The sequence below is a fragment of the Crinia signifera genome, chromosome 5 (genome assembly GCF_055691185.1).
Source record: "Crinia signifera chromosome 5, ASM5569118v1, whole genome shotgun sequence".
NCBI lineage: Eukaryota > Metazoa > Chordata > Amphibia > Anura > Myobatrachidae > Crinia > Crinia signifera.
Genome location: NC_139221.1, coordinates 131,065,551 through 131,085,755, shown reverse-complemented (window position 1 = coordinate 131,085,755; position 20,205 = coordinate 131,065,551). Strand labels below are relative to the sequence as shown.

General features: G+C 47.4%; 1 protein-coding gene across 1 annotated transcript in view; it reads left to right on the top strand.

Annotated features, from left to right (window-relative positions):
• Positions 1-19,245: 19,245 nt before the first annotated feature.
• The window catches only part of LOC146080593 (cytochrome c oxidase subunit 4 isoform 1, mitochondrial-like), a 92,766-nt gene continuing 91,806 nt past the window's right edge, over positions 19,246-20,205 (top strand). The window contains exon 1 of the mRNA XM_083188046.1: positions 19,246-19,390. The gene's annotated coding sequence lies outside the window, so the exon portion shown is untranslated. The remainder of the gene's footprint in view (positions 19,391-20,205) is intronic.

The window sequence follows — 20,205 nt, the reverse complement described above, 5'->3', positions numbered from 1 at the left end:
AGAGAGTGGGTGTCAGGGAGAAAACAGAGCCAAAAAATGGCAGAGAGTGAAAGGAGGAGAGAAAGGTAGTAAGAGAAGGTGTCCGAGAGAGAGAGAGAGAGAGAGAGAGACAGGGAGAGATAGAGAGGGTGTCAGGGAGATAAAAGGGAAGAGACAGTGAGATAGAGGGTGTCAATGAGAAAAAGAGGGAGAGGCAGTGAGAGAGAGGGTGTCAAGGAGAAAAGGGAGAGAGAATAAGTGAGAGGGTGCAAGGGGTTGGAAGAGGAGAAAGACAGCACCAGGTAGAGACTTTTAAAGAGAGGGAAGAAAGAGAGAGTGGAAGTGTGAGGAGGAGAGGAGAAACAGGGGAGAGAAAAAGATCAGAGAGGAGGAGAGTTGGAGAAGAGAGGAGAGGGGAGAGAGGAGGAGAAGGTAGAGGAACAAGGGGGAGAGAGTTGAGGGGAGAGGGAAGTGGGGGGAGAGAAGAGGTTTGCTGGGCATCCTGCTGCTCCTCAGTGCTGAGTCTACTGTACCTGATCCTCGGTGGCAGGTCTCTTGATGCTCCTCCCAGGAGGGTCTCCTGCTCCCTCTCACCTCTGTGCAGAAGGTGTGCGGAATAATTTAAAGAAAGAGAAAAAAAAGGTGCAGGGGATTGCCTTGCCCCCCCTCTCCCAAGCCGCTGGACCCCATTGCAGCTGCATCCCCTGCACCCTCTATAGTTATGCTACTGGCATGAATGAATGTCCAGTTCATGACCATTTTTCCATTGTCGTGTGTTTGTGGAAAGAAAGGGCCACTTGCTTGAATTTGTCCCCCAGGCTAAAAGTTGCCAGCCATCCCCTGGAAACAGAAGAACTAATTTTATATATGAAATATCTGGCCCTGACCCCAAAAGGTGTGGATTTATTTAGTGTAAAACTTGACAGTATTTTAAGCTAGATAATGCAGGGAATGTGTACCAAGTGGATGCCGGATGACCACCCTACAGTCAGGATTCCAATGGTCTCTATACCGACATTGAAAACTCAACTGTTAAAGGCCATAACCCCTTTAGAGGGAGGGAGAATAGAACCTGTGGTGAGTGCAGTGAGCCACCAATTGATATTGCAGCGAGCCCACAAGGGGCTTCTTTTGCACTTGCCACCCATGTAGGCATTCCGATGACGGTATACTGACCGTCAGAATTCCGAGTGTTGGCCCGGCATACTACACCCGTACCAAGTGTTTGGTCCAGATCTATGAAAACATGTAGCAGCCTATGGATACTACATATGTTTATATATATATATATATATATATATATATATATATATATATATATATAAAGCAGAAGAACAGAGGCGGCACTCGGAGGCTTGTGAAAAAGATTATTTTATGTAGCCATAAAAATGTGCAAACTAGAGACCGACGTTTCAGGGGTAAACCCCGTTTTCAAGGTGCAGAGTGTCACACTCTGCACCTTGAAAACGGGATTTACCCCCCAAACCTCGGTCTCTAGTTTGCACATTTTTATGGCTACATAAAATAATCTTTTTCACAAGCCTCCGAGTGCCGCCTCTGTTCTTCTGCTTTACAAATTGTATTGGAAGGCACCGGAGCAAGCTGTACGACTGGGATTGAGTGCCGGTCCGCCCCACACCATATATATATATATATAATATAGCAAGGTGTGGGTCGTCCGGCACTCCGCTCAGTGGAACCAATTTGCTCCGGTACCCTCGGCCAGTGTAGGATAAAAGCTGTTTGGGTTGCTGCTGCACAACAGAGACACTAAATGTTCAAAGTAACAAGTTTAATGTAGATAAAACACATCTCATGGTCCAATGTTTCAGGGTCCCATGTGCCTCGTTTTCAAGGTGTGAGATAAAGACCTTGAAAATGAGGCACATGGAACCACGAAACGTCGGACCATGAGATGTGTGTTTTATCCACATTAAACTTGTTACTTTGAACATTCTGGGTGACATTCTATGGAATGCGATTTGCATTTTTTGGCGTTAATTACACAACAAAATGGCGATATCGCATTTTTCCTTCAAATCGCCAATTTAATGGGATGCGCTAAGGGACTGAAATCGCATATTATGTGCGTTAAGGCATGCTGACCAAAAGTGCGAGATTAATTCGCATTTTTATCGCATCCAGATGTTTTCGTACAGAACAGTATACAACTCGCTTATTTAATGCTATGCTCATTTGCAAATCGCAATTTTTAGGTGTCTAATTATCGCACTTATTTCAGACCAGGGTCTGTTTGGCGAATTAGCCAGAACCCTGCACAGATCGCAATGTTCTGTGCAGGGTTCTGGTGTTAAAAAAAAAAAAAAACGGTTAAAATAAAAAAAAAAACGAGCGCGGGGTCCCCCGCCAGAGCATAACCAGCCCCGGACTCATTGAGCCGGTGCTGGTGACATAAAATCAGGGTCCCCGACAAATCGGGGTCCCCTTGATTTCATGAAACCAGCACCAGGCTCAAGGTCCGGCGCTGGTTCCCAAAATACGGGGGACAAAATGACTAGGGGTCCCCCGTATTTTAAGAACAAGCACCGGACCCAACCAACCAGCAGGGTAATGCCACAGCCGGGGGACACTTATTATATAAGGTCCCGCGGCCAAAGCATTAACCCCCTGGCTGGTCAGCATGGGCAGGGGTCCTGGGGAAGTGGGGACCCCCCCAATGAAGGGGTCCCCCCCCTCCAGGACTTACCAGCCCATGCTGATAGTCCGGGGCTGTCCCCGATGCCCCTGGGCGGTGGGCATCGGGCTGATGAATTGTGTAAAAAAAAGAAGTAAAACTGTTGTTTTCTACTGGCGAACTATGAGTCCCAGCAAGCCTACCCCGCATGCTGGGACTTGGAGAACCACAAGTCCCAGCATGCGGGGCATTAAAGGGCCCGCTGGCACTTGTAGTTCTACAGTACAAAAAATAGTTATAGAAAACACACTGACACCCTGAAAAATAAAAGTTTAATACACACAGAACACACACACACTGATACTTACCTACCTTGAGCCCGTAGGTCGGTCCCTGGATCCTGGGTCCGGGCTCTGGGGCTCCAGGGCAGAAGAGTCCGGTTCCGAGGCCTTGGTCCTGGTTCCGGGGCTGGTCCGGGGTTCCGGGGCTCCTGGCCTGAAGAATCCGGGGTCCGGGATCCGAGGTAGTCCCCAGGGGTACCTAAGGAAGGAAATCCTACTCACCTGGTCCCCGGCGACGACCTCTGCATCCTCTCCGGCTGAAGCGCTGCTCCCATCTGGTACCCGGCTTACAGGACTTCACCGGCGCAGAGATGTTTCTTCCTCGGCGTCTCTAGTCAGAATGATTTCTGGCCAATCAGGAGCCGACTTTCTCAGCTCCTGATTGGCCAGAAATCATTCTGTCCAGAGACGCCGAGGAAGAAACATCTCTGCGCCGGTGAAGTCCTGTAAGCCGGGTACCAGATGGGAGCAGCGCTTCAGCCGGAGAGGATGCCGAGGTCGTCGCCGGGGACCAGGTGAGTAGGATTTCCTTCCTTAGGTACCCCTGGGGACGACCCCCGGATCCCGGACCCCGGATTCTTCAGGCCAGGAGCCCCGGAACCCCGGACCAGCCCCGGAACCAGGACCAAGGCCCCGGAACCGGACTCTTCTGCCCTGGAGCCCCGGAGCCCGGACCCAGGATCCAGGGACCGACCTACGGGCTCAAGGTAGGTAAGTATCAGTGTGTGTGTGTTCTGTGTGTATTAAACTTTTATTTTTCAGGGTGTCAGTGTGTTTTCTTTAACTATTTTTTGTACTGTAGGAACTACAAGTGCCAGCGGGCCCTTTAATGCCCCGCATGCTGGGACTTGTGGTTCTCCAAGTCCCAGCATGCGGGGTAGGCTTGCTGGGACTCATAGTTCACCAGTAGAAAACAATAGTTTTACTTTTTTTTTTTTTACACAATTCATCAGCCCGATGCCCACCGCCCAGGGGCATCGGGGACAGCCCCGGACTATCAGCATGGGCTGGTAAGTCCTGGAGGGGGGGGGACCCCTTCATTGGGGGGTCCCCACTTCCCCAGGACCCCTGCCCATGCTGACCAGCCAGGGGGTTAATGCTTTGGCCGCGGGACCTTATATAATAAGTGTCCCCCGGCTGTGGCATTACCCTGCTGGCTGGTTGGGTCCGGTGCTGGTTCTTAAAATACGGGGGACCCCTAGTCATTTTGTCCCCCGTATTTTGGGAACCAGCGCCGGACCTTGAGCCTGGTGCTGGTTTCATGAAATCAAGGGGACCCCGATTTGTCGGGGACCCTGATTTTATGTCACCAGCATCGGCTCAATGAGTCCGGGGCTGGTTATGCTCTGGCGGGGGACCCCGCGCGCGTTTTTTTTTTTTACTTTGCGCTTTCCTGCAAACGTGCGATTTTCAGACATGAAAATCGCACATTTTCAGGACTAAAGACAGCGCACCAATTCGCCGCAAATCGCACCACTTTGCACTTTTCAGCCTCCAAAACGCATCACATTAAATATGCGAATTTTGACAGAAAAGTGCGATTTGAAAAAGTGCGATTTGCGGCGATGTGGTGCGCTAAAAAAACATGCGCATTTATCTCAACGCATAGAATGTCACCCTCAGTCTCTGTTGTGCCGCAGCAACCCAAACAGCTTTTAATAAATAAAGGGAACACTTAAACAACACAATGTAACTCCAAGTCAATCACACTTCTGTGAAATCAAACTGTCCACTTTGGAAGCAACACTGATTGACAATCAATTTTGCATGCTGTTGTGCAAATGGAATAGAAAACAGGTGGAAATTATAGGCAATTATCAAGACACCCCCAATAAAGGAGTTGTTCTGCAGGTGGTGATCACAGACCACTTCTCAGCTCTTATGCTTTCTGGCTGATGTTTTGGTCACTTTTGAAAGCTGGCGGTGCTTTCACTCTAGTGTTAGTAGAGTCTACAACCCACACAGATAGTGTCGCTCATCCAGGATGGCACATTAATGCGAGCTGTGGCAAGAAGGTTTGCTGTGTCTGTTAGCGTAGTGTCCAGAGCATAAATGCGCTACCAGGAGACAGGATAGTACATCAGGAGACGTGGAGGAGGCCCTAGGAGGGCAACAACCTAGCAGCAGGACAGCTACCTCCGCCTTTGTGCAAGAAGGAACAGGAGGAGCACTGCCAGAGCCCTGCAAAATGACCTCCAGCAGGCCACAAATGTGCATGTGTCTACTTAAATGGTCAGAAACAGACTCCATGAGGGTGGTATGATGACCCGACATCCACAGGTAGAGGTTGTGCTTACAGCCCAACACCATGCAGGATATTTGCCAACTTAGTGGCGAATTTGGCATTTGCCAGAGAACACAGACGCCCTGTGCTCTTCACAGATGAAAGCAGGTTTACACTGAGCATGTGACAGACTTGGCAGAGTCAGAAGATGCCAAGGAGAATGTTTTGCTGCCTACAATATCCTCCAGCATGACTGGTTTGGCAGTGGGTCAGTAATCGTGTGGGGTGGCATTTCTTTGGGGGGCCGCACAGCCCTCCATGTGCTCGCCAAAGGTAGCCTGACTGCCATTAGGTACCGAGAGGAGATCCTCAGACCCCTTGTGAGACCATATTCTGGTGCGGTTGGCCCTGGGTTCCTCCTAATGGAAGACAATGCTAGACCTCATGTGGCTGGAGTGTGTCAGCAGTTCCTGCAAGATAAAGGCATTGATGCTATGGACTGGCCTGCCCATTCCCCAGACCTGAATCTAATTGAGTAGATCTGGGACATCATGTCTCGCTCCATCCACCAATGCCATGTTGCACCACAGACTGTCCAGGAGTTGGCGGATGCTTTAGTCCAGGTCTGGGAGGAGATCCCTCAGGAGACCATCTGCCACCTCATCAGGAGCATGCCCAGGAGTTTTAGGGAAGTCATACAGGCACTTGGAGGCCACTCACACTACTCAGCCTCATTTTGACTTTTAAGGACATTACATCAAAGTTGGATCAGCCTGTAGTGTGTTTTTCCACTTTAATTTTGAGTGTGATTCCAAATCCAGACCTCCTGGGTTAATACATTTGATTTCCATTGATAATTTTTGTGTGGTCTTGTTGTCATCACATTCGACTATGTAAAGAGCAAAGATTTAATAAGAATATTTCATTCATTCAGATCCAGTATGTGTTATGTTAGTGTTCCCTTTATTTTTTTGAGCAATATATATATATATATATATATATATATATATATATATATATATACGACTGCGGCACTCGTCACACAGAATAATTATTCCGTGTGACGAGTGCCGCAGTCGTATCTATATTCTTCCCTGTGGGGTTCAGCGGGCACCGCACCAAGCTGCCGTTTTTGGGAGAGTGCCGAGTATCCACTACTTATAGTACCTTCAGAGAAGTGGTATGACCTCTGCGCCTTCAGTGTTTTAAACAATGCGTGATACAACAATCCTTCTTAGATATTTGTATATGAGTACCAGCAAGTAAGTGAATGCTCACATATAGTGATGTCTTTCAATCAGACGATGTCCCTCCTTCACTTTCTCTCCTGTCGGCACGTCTCAATGGACCATTCCGGACATGGGGAAAGTGACAGGAAGGGTGTATTATTACAGGTGATTATTTTGTGACTTTAGAAAGTGTTTTTTCTCATAGGTGCTTGTGCATAAGAAATATATATAGGTGAACTACGCCACCTTGTGGTATATAAACAAAAATTATTAAATGCACGTGTAAATCACCTTGTGAAAAAAAGAATGAATGAATAGTTTTTAAGGTAAGTTTCCTTAAAACAGACTCACACTCGGATCATATATGTCCTGGTACTATTTCCAGCGAGTGTCCTCCGGGAGCCTTAAAATCAAAGAAGTCTCCCAGAAAGGGAAGGACTCATAGCGTGAAATTGTTTTTGTAAACAGTACATTTATTCAAAAAACAATATATAACAGTTAAAAAAATACATGAAAACAGTCACAGGTGGACCCGTACATTGGCAAAAGAATTTATATCTTATCTGATATTGATGCCAGTGGGGGATGGAGAGGTATTTTACCCAACCGGTTTCGTCCCTTTTCTCCTTATAAAGGGACTTCCTCAGGGGTCAGAGACCTTTATTTTTTTGAGCAGTATAAATATATATATATATCGACACACTGAATAATTATTCCGTGTGACGAGTGCCGCAGTCGTATCTATATTCTTCCCTGTGGGGTTCAGCGGGCACCGCACCAAGCTGCCGTTTTTGGGAGAGTGCCGAGCATCCACTACTATATATATATATATAGCAGGGGGGAGAACTGGCACTCCTGGAGGTAGACAATGCAGACAATTACCGGGGTGCTGTGCAGGGGAAATGTGTAGACTGGGGTACAGCACTGCATTCGCTCGGATTCACTCAAATAAAGACGCCAATTTGTGTGGCGTCTTTATTTGAGTGAATCCGAGCGAGTGCAGTGCTGTACCCCAGTCTATATATATATATATATATTGTTAAAGTCGAGTTGCACACACGCCATTTTAGGATAGTATGGCCGCCATTTTGGTTCGCAGAGTTGCGCAAATAAAGTATCCATACCCGAGTTTGTGTGACAAAGTGGACCAGAAGCGCAGCCATACTATTACACATGGAAGAGGGGGGGTGAGGATCTGCGCTCAGAGTGTGCAATAAATGGCTGACAGTAAATTATAGATAAATGCAGTTTTATTGTCACTGACAATGTATCCAAAGTGCCGCTGCGTACAGCTGGGGTGTAAGGGGTTAAGGAATGGTGGGGGAGGGGGGGGGGGTTCTGTGTGCTGTGGGGGCAGACACACAGAGATAGTGGGGTGGTGGCAGTCAATAGGAGAGAAGAAAAAGTCACGAAGCAAATAAACAGGTAAGTGGTGCGGGGGGGTGGCGTCCCGTCCCACCCGCAGTACACTTTACCTGTCTTCACTGGAGATGCTTGTCCTCTGTCCTTCTTCCGCTTACTGGCTCCGTCACACCTCGGCTGAATCGGCGCCTTGTCCGCTCGATTTGCCGGCTTCCACGGCTGCTGCACAGACGGGACTTCCGGGTTGAAGTCTCGCGGGATTACGCGCTGGGGTCTGTCTGCTGCAGCTGCCGCGCGCTCGACTCCCAGCCGGGAGGAGACCGGATACGTGTGTAGTAGTGGCTGTGGACTCCAACGCGTTGCGACCCTCTTGGGTCTTCTTCCTGAAGACTGAAGTTAGGCCTAGTCCCATACCCGCTAAATATCTCAGAGATAAGCGTCTTAAATAAAGGGAGGCCCCTGGATAAGAGATACCTGTATACCAGGTCCCCTAGTCTTAGATTACACCCATACCAAGTGGACAAGTCCCTGGTATGTATGAACTTCTCTAGTTCCAGAATGATTGGTACTTGGGAAGTGACATGGCACAACCAGACAATAACTTACTCCCAGCGTCCAGATGGAGAGCCCATTGATAAGGAATTATTGTTAAAGATCCGTACCAGTGGGAGACACTATAAATATGTCTACACTGTGAAGAAAAGTAAAATGATGGCCGGCAGAGTATCAGCCGGTTATTGTAATATGACCCTACAGCCAGAGACCTGTGAGGAACAAGTCAGGGAGCAGGGGACGGGAATGTTCTTATGGATAATGTGTGACAAAATCATGAAATACTCTGTCCCTTATTTTCTCCCTGACGATGTTTATTATATTTGTGGTAGAAGGGCGTACAAATGGCTCTCCATGAACTACGGGGGAATTTGTTATTTAGGTAGAGTGTTACCTGAAGTGATGACCCTTACACATGATGAAATGGTAAGCATACACAGAGGTGTACCTCCTCCTTACACTCATACCCATTATGATCAAATCCATAAAAGGGATTTAACAATCAAGAAAGAACCCCTAGCTTCTGAATTGATACACGAATCATTCGGTATCCAACTCCTCATTGCATTAGATATCACCCATACCGCCAGAGGAGTCATAAATTTTAAGTATATCCAAGCATTAGCAAGCTTGGTAGATAACATCACTGAGATTTATGATGACACCTTCAGATACACTGGGAGAGAGTTACAAGCATATAAAAGAGAGCTAGTACAACATCGGATGGTGTTGAACTATCTGACAGCCATGACAGGAGGATATTGTGTCACCCTCTCCACACAGTTTGGGGTGAAATGTTGTACATACATCACCAACAATACTGAAGACCCAGAAGAAATCATCGATCATCGGATGGATGAGATTCTTCAGCTTAAATGGGAATTTAGAAGAGAACACAATATCAGCCTGGCAGAAATAGGTGATAAGGTCAGTAAATGGACCTCCTGGTTGAACCCAATGCACTGGTTCTCCGGTTTAGGAGAATGGGCGCAAGAAATCATAGCTAACATCGGAAAACTCCTCCTCTGTATCGGTGGTGCAATCATAGTCTTTGTGTTATTGTTTAAATGTTTAAAAGTGGTGTTTAAAACCACCACCCTTTAAAGAAACCATATTTGTGAAAGTGTATATGTTGTAACCTCCCTTGTTTTTATTTTTATCCCAAAAATTGTACATTATCCTTCGTCACCCTGAGTAGATTGTTCGATAAATGCGGCCCATCGTTTATCCATGATCCTGGATCGGCCAAAGAGCAGATGGTTTACTTATATGTTTAATTTACGGATCCCAATTTCTCTGTTAGGATTATGAATTTCTGTACTGTTATGAAAAATGTTTGTACTGTGACAGTTTTATATTTACTGTCAAAGGGTGGACTGTTAAAGTCGAGTTGCACACACGCCATTTTAGGATAGTATGGCCGCCATTTTGGTTCGCAGAGTTGCGCAAATAAAGTATCCATACCCGAGTCTGTGTGACAAAGTGGACCAGAAGCGCAGCCATACTATTACACATAAATTCATAATACCATATTCACACTAAATAAAATATAGTTTAAGGTTTAGAGCACCACACATAGCTTAGTTAGCATTACATACATCCGTCTGTATAATGTTTAGTACCGTTACGTTCCGTTTCTTATGCGCAGTATTCCGGTCATTGCGAATAAATCGCAATTCATACGGTCCGATAGTTATAGACAAAATCCATATTCCCAAGACTGTTTCTGTTAAATTGTGTATAACAAAAGAATCCAGTTGTAACCGGTTCTTACTGCTATTTACGACCCCTGACGACGATGCCAACAGACAAAGGACTCCAAAGTTCACTCCCCTGCACCTATCCAAACCAGGTGCATCATTATGCCCCAATCACAGAGGACTTGACATACGACCCCTGACCAATAGGAATGGCCTTTGACCTCCCCCTTCTGACCCTATAAGATAGGTGACCCAGGGCGGCCTTGGTCACTTCGGCACATCTTCTTTTCCCTGACCATTGACCGGGCTATAGTTCAAACCTGAACATAGCGAGCTCCGACCGGACTGCGCTGCGCATATTTGATGAGACGGTAAACGGTTGCATTCACTGTACTTACTTTTATTGTATTGTTGGCTGATTGTATCCTGTGTCTGTTTTTCTTCCCCTAGTAGAGCTTGATTATTGTACTCATTGTTAGACGATTGTATTACTTGTTATACCTGTTATTTTCTATTTCTGTAACCCCCTTTTAGTCCATTAGGGACTTAAATACATCATTAACGGAGTTTCTATCTCCTCACTTCTATACTGTGGTCTCGTCAATTATTCGCATATAGCGATAAGGTATATCACGGACACTGTCCTTAAAGGTGTATTCGCAGATTAGAGACAGAGTACTGCGAAGGGATCTCTTATTAAGGTATTGGTTCTCTGGTGTATAATACACGATAAAGGTACGCTACGCTGCGCTACGTTTTGTTCGCACGTAGCTAGGTATAAGAGGTACGCTGGTACAGACATAATACGTAACCTACGCTTTTCACTTATTGTTCTTGGTTGTATTAAAACGGCATTAACAATATATATATATATATATATATATATATATATATATATATTATAGAAAGTCAATATGTCCGGCACTGTCACTGTAATCGTTCCTGTGTCGGGTGCCCGTGTAATGTAGTAATACAGATCCCAGAATCACAGCATTCCAGACTTGGGGCCTTATTTTGGTTCATTCTTTCTGACAAAATCCTTCTTAGATGGGCAAAACCATGTGCACTGCAGGTGGGGCAGATGTAACATGTGCAGAGAGAATTAGATTTGGGTGGGGTTTTACTTCAAAGTGAGATCTATATTGCAGTGTAAAAAGAAAGCAGTCAGTATTTTCCCTGCACAGAAACAAAATTACTCACCCAAATTAATTCTCTCTGCACATGTTACATCTGCCCCCCCTGCAGTGCACATGGTTTTGTCCATCTAAGAAGGATTTTGTCAGAAAGAGTGAACCAAAATAAGGCCCTTGGTTACAAATGAAGCCAAAGCTTAGTTTTAAGTAACGTGTCAATACCTATCCGGTATGAAAATACTACTTTTAAACTGCTGTAAGATTACAAGCACCACCTAGTGGTTAATCAGGTATATTAACTATTCCTATGAGTGTATACAAAATACTAAGAGAAATTAATAAAACATCAGTCCAATTTAGCATTTTCTTTTCGTGACTAAATGTTAAGGTGCTGAAAAAAAGACTATGAGGAGAAATGAACATTTAAAAAAAAAACACTTGCAAAGTGCTTGTAAAGAACAATGGTCCTTATTTTGGTTCACTCGCAAAGGCAAATTTCTTCTGAAATGGACAAAACCATGTGCACTACAGGGGGGCTCCAGACAGATAGGGGGCCCAGGACTGGAGTTTATAAAGTATAATTTGTCATAAACAAAGTTCACATTTCCTTTGAAGCAATGTAGAGGTTGACTAGTGTGGTCAGTGTTGTAGACACGGGACTCACCAGGCATTCCAGGTGTTCGAAAGAGAGAAAGAGGGCCCTGCCTATTCTATTAGCCTCAGGCCCCACAATTCCTGATGGCAGCCCTGAATGAGGTTATGCTGGGTATTAAACAAAGTTCACAAATCCCGCTACTTTGCAACTTTCTATTTGACATTTGCAGAAGTAACAAGGTAAAACAAGGATATACATTTTATGGACTAGTTACTAATTTCGGTAGCTATTGTATATTGGGTACTTATGTAGTATCTGGGCTGCCGATTTTTTGATTGTATGCCTTAAGTTAAGGCATACAATCAGATGCGATGCGATGCGATATCGCATCGCATCGCATCGCATCGCATGCGACCATCGGATGCGATGACCCGATTTTTCCATAGGAATCAATGTTAAAATGGACTGAGTCCATTTTAACATGGAATTCAATGGGAAAAAGGGGTACTTTTCATACCCCTACTATCCAAGTGGGCATGGAGTTGGATATAAACCTGTGGCGAGCGTAGCGAGCCACCCAGCCCGAAGCGTGGCGAGCGAAGCGAGCCCCGCGAGGGGACGGTATTCGTCCCCTCGCGGGGCTCGCTTCGCTCGCCACGCTTCGGGCTCGGTGGCTCGCTACGCTCGCCACAGGTTTATATCCAACTCCATGCCCACTTGGATAGTAGGGGTATGAAAAGGACCCCTTTTTCCCATTGAATTCCATGTTAAAATGAACTCAGTCCATTTTAACATTGATTCCTATGGAAAAATCGGGTCATCGCATCGCATCGCATCGCATCCGATGGTCGCATGCGATGCGATGCGATGTGCCCGATCCGACCCGATTTAGAAATCGGCAGCCCAGATACTACATAAGTACCGTATATTGTAACTATGACAAGCTTCTCACACATAAAGCCCTCACCAATTCCTCTCCCATTTATTTCCCTGACTTTATCTCCCTTTATACTCCTGCGTATCAGGTCCAAGGTTTATCTGCACCCAAAGCAACAATTCTGCTTACTGCTCCCACAACCACTCACATCCAATGCCGACTTTCCAGAATGTCATGTGAAAGTGTGGGTGTGGTATCTTAGAAGTTCAACACCTGTCATTTGCATTAAGTTTAAGAAGGATGCCTCTCTAAATCATACTTAATATTGTTATAGTCAGACTCAGTGGCCCCCCCGATTCTGGTGCCCCTAAGCAGCTGTCTAATGGTAGAGCTGGTGCTGCTCGTTGCTCCACAAATGCCACGTCTCCTGTCTACTGTTTACATCCTCAAATTGTGCATGTGCTGCTCCCTATCTCTGGAACTATGTACAGCCCCGTACACACAAGGCGACCCGGCTTGAGTGACGTGCTGCAGCATGGACGCTCAGCACATATCGTGGTGCACCCGCTAAGTACACTGCGATGATGTTTACTGAGCGTACGCGCTGGGCAGCGCTTTGCCTATTTTTCTAATAGGTAAAGCCACACGATCTAGGGAATACCAGTGCAAGCACTGGTTTTCCCTGTGGGTGATACTGACATCAGCATCGCTGCAGGGCATACACACGGAGCGTTCAGTGCTTCTTTTTTAAAGCAATCTAGTTAGATTGCTTAGAAAAGATGCTGAAATTGCCCCCTATGTGTGCTCCCCAGTAGACTCTATAACCCCCCCTCCCGCGATTTACGGCACCCCCCCCGCGCGATTCGCGGCACCCCCCACCCCCTGTGACCCCCCCTCCCGCGATTCGCGGCAAACCCCCCGCCTCCCCCTCCCGTGATTCGCTGCACCCCCCGCGACCCACCCCCTCCCGCAATTCGCGGCACCCCCCCCCTGTGACCACCCCCCTCCCGCGATTTGCGACAAACCCCCCCCCCCGCGACCCCCCCTCCCTCGTTTCGCGGCAACCCCCGCAACCCCCCTTCCCACGATTCGCAGCACACACCCCCCTGACCCCCCCGTGACCCCCCCCCCGCGATTCGCAGCAACCCCACCCCCGCGACCCCCCTCCCGCGATTCGCTGCACCCCCCCGCGACCCCCCCCCTCCCGCGATTTAAATGGCACATGCAAAACACTGACATGGCTATGGTCGACAATGAAAAAGGTTGACATGAGTTTTGAAGATTTATTTTTCAATTTTTGAATGTTTTCATATTCATTCTCATGTGTCGACATGGACACCAATGAAGTGCCACACTTATGTCAACATTTACATGTGTTGACCTTTCTGTGTTGATTTTTTCTTGTGGCAATTCTCGGCACACCCCCCTCCCCACCCACGACCCCCCCCCCCTCCAGCGATTTGCGGAACACCCCCCCTCCCGCAATCCCCCCTTCTGCGACCCTCCCTCCCGCGATTCGCGGCACCCCCACCCCGTGACCCCCCCACGCGATTCGCAGCACACACACCCGTGATTCACGGCAACCCCAGGATTAAATGGCACAAGCAAAACACTGACATGGCTATGGTCGACAATGAAAAAGGTTGACATGAGTTTTTGAAGATTTATTTTTAATTTTTTGAATGTTTTCAGATTCATTCCCATGTGTCGACATGGACACCAATGAAGTGCCACACTTATGTCAACATTTACATGTGTTGACCTTTATGTGTTTATTTCTTCTTGTGGCGATTCGCGGCACACCCCCCCACTCCCGCGATTCGCGCCACCCCCCCACCCCGTGACCCCCCGTCCTGCAATTCATGGGAAAACACCCCCCCCGCGCGCGGCCTTCCACGATTCGCGGCAACCCCTGCCCCCCTCCCGCAATTCGCGGCACCCACCCCCGCGACCCCCCCTCCCGCAATTCGCGGCACCCACCACGACCCCCCCCCTCCCCATATTTCTCATATACAAACGTTCACAAATTAAGGGGACGCAGCCCCTTACGACGGTGTGAAGAGCGCCCGTAGGGCGCGATGAATCGACTAGTAGTTATGTGTATGTAGCAGCCCCTTCCTGTAACTCCCTCCCAGCCAACTGCCTTATCAACAGTATGTACTGTATACGTATACAGTCTATATTATGTATACACTACAGTATGTACATGATATGTATGTTAGGGATGCTATCGACACATCTCCCATGGATGGTTGTTATTGATGGCATTTAGCAATACCATCGATGGTTAGAAAACATTTTACAATTGATGGTTCCCACTATCAATTTGCTGCGCAAGCACAGAAAAAGCTTTGGAGGATATACTCAGCATTGCAAAAAGTTTCCTCTGCACAGGATACGGTCATTACGTCTACAACAACTAGGTCAACAAGCATTAGGTCGACACTACTAGGTCAACATGCAGGAAGGTCGACATGGGTATAGGTCAACATGGGTCAAAGTCAGCAAGGGTCTAGGTCAACATAGGTTTAGGTCGACACAAGCACTAGGTCGACATGGGCAAGGTCCACAGTCAAGAGGTCGACATGGGGTTTTCACTGTTTTTTGAGCCGAAATGTGCCGACAGGAGGTATATCATGCCCTACCATCCACTAGGGTGTGGTGGGAGACTAAAATAGTGTGCCGAGCGTAGCGAGCCACGTGCCCTAAACATGTAGAGTGCAGCGAGCGATGCGAGGGGATGCGGTGCACTTAAAACTGTGTCCATGTAGACATTCGGGTCAAAAAAGTGAACAGCCCCATGTCGACCTTTGACGGTCGACCATGCCCATGTCGACCTAATGTTTGTGTCGACCTAATGACCCTGTCGACCTAACCCATGTCGACATTGTCCCATGTCGACCTGACCTTGCTGCATGTTGACCTAGTGATGTCGACCCAATGCTTGTCGACCTAGTTGTTGTAGACCACATGATCCACACCCCTGGCTGTGTTCATTTATTGTGGCATTGCTTGGCTGCCATGCCAATGCTGACGCATGCGCAACAGCAGCTGCAGGAAGCGCCACTGCGGTGATGGTGTCTTGAAGCAGTTGGCTGAAGGTATTGCAAGTCACTATGCGGCACCATAGACTTCGGGATTAGAAGGCTATGGAATTTTAAAGGGATTCCTCAAGAATCACCTGAACCCAGAAAGGAATCCTCCTGTGGTGATACCACAATAACTGGGATAGACTGTATGAAATTACCACAATTTTTTCCACCCATCACCCGCACACCAATCCCAATCTTTCCAAAAATAAAAGTTATATCACTTTTGGATATTGCCTTCATTGTTTAAAGACACATTCAATTATTAATACACATAGATTTAAAAAAGTGTATCGCTCAAGTCCATTACTCCCTAAATAGATATAAAAAAAGAGATTTGGGACATCTTCTAGACTGAGCAGTTACTTAGGTACTGAGCACCAATGTGAGCACAGTTATACAAATCCCCCCCCCCCTTCCTTCTAAGTGTCTAACCCCCCCTCCCCACTGCCAAACTACAACCTACTCCACAGCTGAACCCTAAGTCCCCCCCTAGTGCCTAAACCCAGGGCTGGTGCCACCACTAGGCAGCCTTAGGCTTTTTAATGGGAAACAACAGAGTGCCATTTTTGCAGGGCACAAGAGAGATAGAAAAGGATACAGTAAAATGTAACTTTTAATAAAGATATCTAAAATTTCTGCGAAAATAAAACCATACACATAATACACAAGACAGTTGGTAAAAAGGAAATACATTTCCTAACATAAAGAGGCAGGTGGCGGTACCAAATCTGTTACATTAAGGGCCTTATTCTAGTTCACTCTTTCTGAGAAAATCCTTCTTAGATGGACAAAACCATGTGCACTGCAGGTGGGACAGATGTTACTTGTGCAGATATAATTAGATTTGGGTGGGGTTTTACTTCAAAGTGAGATCTATATTGCAGTGTAAAAATAAAGCAACCAGTAATTGCCCTGCACAGAAACAAAATAATTCACACAAATCTAACTCTCTCTGCACATTTTACATCTGCCCCCTGCAGTGTACTTGGTTTTGTCCATCTAAGAAGGATTTTGTCAGAAAGAGTGAACTAGAATAAGGCCCACTGCCTCCACCATTTAAAGGACCACACATACTGACCCCAGCCACGTTAGGACATTTATTTCCTTTTTACCAACTGTCTTGTGTATAATGTGTATGGTTTCATTTTCGCAGAAATTTTAGATATCTTTATTAAAAGTTACATTTTGCTGTATCCTTTTCTATCTCTCATGTGCGCTGCAAAAAAGGCACTCTGTTGTTTCCCAAAAATGTTCTTTTAGTGCCTGGCAGTAGTACACCTTGAAATATTATTGAATGATTCTTTCCTTACACTGACAATAAGGTAAACCCTATTATTTGAACAATTTCCAGTGCGATTGACAACCCCCTTTTGTTTAAAGCCTTAGGCTTTTGCCTAGGGCACCGGCCACTGGAGGGCGGCAATTTGTAGCTCCCCCCCCCCCTGGATGGAGATGAGTGGCGCTGATTGCAGCCACCACTCCCCCCAACCCCTGGAGCGACTCGGGGCCACTGCATCACCCACTCACCCCCATGGAGCGATGCGGCGACCCACGCCGCATCACCCAGCAAGCCGCCCTCCCCCCCTGGGGAGCGTTGTGGCAACCTGCATCACCTGGCAAGCCCCCCTCTGGAACGTCACGCATCGCTGGACCCGGCAAGCCATGCCGAGAGGTTGCATGGTCTCTGATTGGAGGCTGTGAAAAGAGTTGCTTCCGGCAGCAACCCACTCTGCATTTCTGACTGGTCGCATTGATTGCACAAATGATGAAACAACACCAGGCAAGTGGTTAATATAATGAATTAAATATTGTATTATCAATATTATAAAGGTTTACTGGTGGTTAAAGCTATTGCTCTTATTGTATTTGGCAGTGGCGCCGGAACGGGGGGGGCGAGGGGGCAGCTTGCCCCCCCCAAAATTACTGAGGCGCTAAAGCAGCTGTGCGGGCGGGCGGCTGATTAAACAGTAATATAGGCGGGCGGGCGGTGGGCTGATTAAGCTTGATCCAGCCTCCCGCCCGTCCGCCTGCCTATGTAAGCCCCAGGAGAGAAGGGGTTAATGGCAGAGCGGGGACGTCAGCGTGACCCCCGCCGACCTCCAGCAGCGTGAGGAGACGTGGCGCCGGGGACTGCCGCAGCCAGGCGACAGAGGGAGCGCGGAGAGGTCTGTGACCCCCGCTGACCTCCCCGAGTATTAGCACCGCCGGCCACGCACTGAGAGGCGGCTAGGGAGGAGAGAACCCTCAGAGGGAGCGCGGAGAGGTCTGTGACCCCCGCTGACCTCCCCGAGTATTAGCACCGCCGGCCACGCACTGAGAGGCGGCTAGGGAGGAGAGAACCCTCAGAGGGAGCGCGGAGAGGTCTGTGACCCCCGCTGACCTCCCCGAGTATTAGCACCACCGGCCACGCACTGAGAGGCGGCTAGGGAGGAGAGAACCCTCAGTGCCCAGTTCCACCAGCCGCATCCAAAGAGCGGGAGGGCGATGACCCCGCTACCTAACAGCCACCCACTGAAGCGAGGGGAGAATGCACTGCACATCAGTGTCAGAGGGAGACCGAGCTGAGGGCCTCGGCGTGACTGGCCTTGTTTGAAGGAAGAGAGAGAGTAAAGGAAAGAAGCCAGCTGTCCCAGCAGGGGTGCCAGACCCACAGCCCATCTCCAGTGTAACCAGCCACTACCCTGCAGCAGAAGCAGCCGACCGTCTGCCGCGATCCAGTGTGACCTACCTAATCGTGAGTCTGCCCATGGGGCAATTAATGCTAAAAGTTCCCTGGTACCAAGAGGGTAGAACATGTATATGCCGCTGCCCGGTGTATAATGCCCACGTGTATATGCCGCTGCCCTGTGTATAATGCCCATGCGTAAATGCCGCTGCCTTGTGTATAATGCCCACGCATATATGCCGCTGCCCTGTGTATAATGCCCACGCATATATGCCGCTGCCCTGTGTATAATGCCCATGCATATATGCCGCTGCCCTGTGTATAATGCCCATGTGTATATGCCGCTGCCAGTGTGTATAGTGCCCGGGGGTAACATATAGCAATTTAGGGAGCGCCAAAATGAGATTATATCTTGCCCCCCCCAACCTAAAAACGTTCCAGCGCCCCTGGTATTTGGGGTATGGGTAAAAAACGGACCCGGACAAGACCCCGAGGTGTCCCGTCCTGGGGTGTCCTGTCCGGGTGGGCTTCACGTGACAGCTGTTACCAGGGAGAGGAGGAGGGGGAGAATAAAGACTCCCTGTATGGTCCGGGCATGTAGCAAAAACTGGAACGGTCCGGACCATACGGCGAGGCTGTAATCTCCCCTTCCCCATGTCCCTGGGAATAGCTATCACATGCACATGATCCTGGACAAGCACCCTGCCTTTAAAGTTGTGTCTTGCTGGTACCTGTATATCTAATCTGAATTATTAAATGAGTAAAATGTAGCCATCTATATGAACTACAGTACAAAGTAACCTGGACCACTCAGGATATCTCATCTTCACCTGTCCAGCAGATTATCTTTTGTGTGATTTCCTATCGTGGAGGTGATTGGTTTGGCTGAGAGCCATCAACACCTACTTTCTGTTTCAGCCTCTATATATATATAGGAACTTGCACAGTTCAAGCTCCATGCAGAGCACGGACTGAGACACGTCTTTTGTTTGAACCAGATACAGAGGTAAGATGAACTTTTCTCCTTCACAGAAAACAGCAGTTTAGCAGTAGGATTTGGAGCATTATTACAATACAATACAGTGGATTTCTTTCAAAGGTCTGTTGTGAGATATATTTAATTGTGTTTTCAATCCTTTTTCTCTAACCTGTTCTGTTTTTTTAATTTTCACCAATAGCTTGAAAAAAAGGTTTTAAACTTTTAAGATGTTCCTCTGTTTTTTGTCACCCATTAAAGTTGACACTTTGAGGTGGATGATTCGCGATTGAGATTTATCAGGGCACCGGACGCACTTTACGGCAGATGGAATTTGATAAAAAGCGCTCGTTGCTCCATACAGTTGCGAGCAAATTTTTTTGCAAATTTGAGTGTGTGAAGGGTGCGAGATTGGGTGAAATCGGATGCCGGCATTTAAACGCATTGGAACCGCACCTCACACCCTTCGCAAATATTAAGATCAACCACTTTGACTTATTTTGTACAATGGATATATTATTGAAGGAGATGGAGATAGTAATTCAGCAGCACTGTTCATGTAATCTATATATATGCACAATCTGTATCCATACTCTATGTCCCCGACAACGGACGCAAGCCCGAAATGTGCATTGCGTATAGGCGCAATAAATGATTATTTTACAGAGCATCCGTCTTCTGTCACTGTTATGTCTAGTTCTGTATTGTTCTAATGTGTTTTATGTGTACGGTGCTGCGTACCACTTGTGGCGCCTTATAAATAAAAATATAATAATTATAATAATCAGTCTTGGGTATAGAAGACACGGTATAAAAAAACGTAAGAGGGTACCAGCACCATTATT